Here is a 1,926-nt window from a genome sequence, read left to right as displayed (position 1 = left end):
TATATATAACATGAATTGAACAAGTTAAAATTGTTTATAAAAGAGAATTAATTCATTTACACCCCCAATCTCCATCACTAGCGACCCTGCTTCGCTTCCGTAGCCGAAAACAGAGAATGGGCAGCACAGGCTTCCGCTAAAGCAAAACCAAGCAGTGCTTTCTTCATTCCCTTTCCCATTTTTTTTTAAAAACCGAAGCACCATCTTCTGTTTCTTCTCCCCCGGCGATCACGCCGTGCAATCAGTGTCTGTGCGCAAGTGGACTTGCGCGGCGTTGAGACTTGCGATCCAAGTCCATCCGTGTCGGTGCACCCCATGCCTGCTGAGTTGACAGGCATGGGGGTGCGGTCCATACTGTCGGCCGGGCCATCTCACGCTTCCGAAACAAGAGCTGCGTGCAATTCAAAATGACGTTTGGAAACTTGTCTCCTGCTTCTCAAAAACCCTAGTTGTTTAGGTTGTTCATTTTGGAATGAATTGAACTAGTATGAATCAATCATCCACTTCGGTAAATTGATTAATTTGATCAATTGAGGTTTAAGTGGTGCAAGTAGATGTATGACACACAAGTTGATTTGAGTTGAGACTATTATTATGGTGAAGTTCTTGAGTGGGGAGCTTAAGGGTTAGTTGAGCTTAATTAAGGCCACGTTAAGCGTGTAGGAATCTATTGGACTTACAAAAGACGTCTCGATAGATTAATTTAGGCGCCAAAATAGTTTAGCGAGTCAATTGAAATTGCATTAATTAATTATAATGCTTGTGTGTTAGTGGCACACCGCAATGCTAAAGGATAATATTGTAAGATCAATATAGAAGCACTTTGCTGAATGCCAATCATGATAACATAAAATGGATTAAATAGATATATTAATGCTCAATTAGGTCAAATGAGATTAATTTAATATATTGATAGATCATGTAAGTTATAATTTAACTAAAAAGAGCCTATAGTAAGTTCTAAGTTACTAAACTAACGGATTAATTAGGTTAACCAAATAGAGCACTTTCAATTTTCTGGGCAAAGCTAGAGTTCACCTATGATTAATTAAAGTGCACTATAAAGATATCTTGGACTTATAAGGTTAACTCTTAAATTAATAGCTAAGTTAGTCTTTATCTTTTTTTTATTTCCTAAGTTAGTCAAGATTTTGAGTAGATTAGGAGAGAGAAATAGGTTTTGGGTATGCCTAAACTCAATTTGTGCAAACAAGATGTCCTATAGGAATATATGATAATATCATATTTTGTGATTTTAGTATATAATAGGTGGCATATGTATATGGAAGTATTGCTAATGGACTTTTAATTGGATGATGATGTGGATGCATAATTTAATCTTCTACATAATGAAAAAAAATATAATTTTATGCCTTGAATGGATGTGGTCCATTGTAAATATATTAATAGTTTATATAATACAGATTCTATATCACATGATTTGGATAATATAAATTACAATATTTTGAAAACAAACTCTATTTTTTGTTCATTATATTTCATTTTTATTTTTGTAATCATTTATTTGTATACAATATCATTCACCTTAATCTAAATTTGAATCAAATCTAATTTAACTTGTTAAATAATCCATCTATTTCGATCCAAATTGCTGCGTACCAACAGTTCGCGGCGATGGAGTAAACAATTAATGTTTCAACACCGTTTGAAATCTAACACAAACGTACACATATGATAAAAATAATAATAAGAGACACCAGTAACTTTTACTTTGAAAAGCTTAGAAAGTGAAAAAATCACAGGGCGCAACTGATTCATAATGACCCACTATAAAATTGTGGATACAAGTATGAACCCTTATCTCATAATCAGGAAAGGGTTACAAGATTTCTCTAATTAAAATGTATGTATGCAAAAATGATTGCTATACAATAGTCGGAAGGAGTTGCTATTGGGAGTTGTCGG

Source organism: Phalaenopsis equestris, unplaced genomic scaffold (genome assembly GCF_001263595.1).
Source record: "Phalaenopsis equestris unplaced genomic scaffold, ASM126359v1 Scaffold000123, whole genome shotgun sequence".
In the NCBI taxonomy this organism is placed as follows: domain Eukaryota; kingdom Viridiplantae; phylum Streptophyta; class Magnoliopsida; order Asparagales; family Orchidaceae; genus Phalaenopsis; species Phalaenopsis equestris.
Note: the sequence above shows the minus strand (reverse complement) of the source record.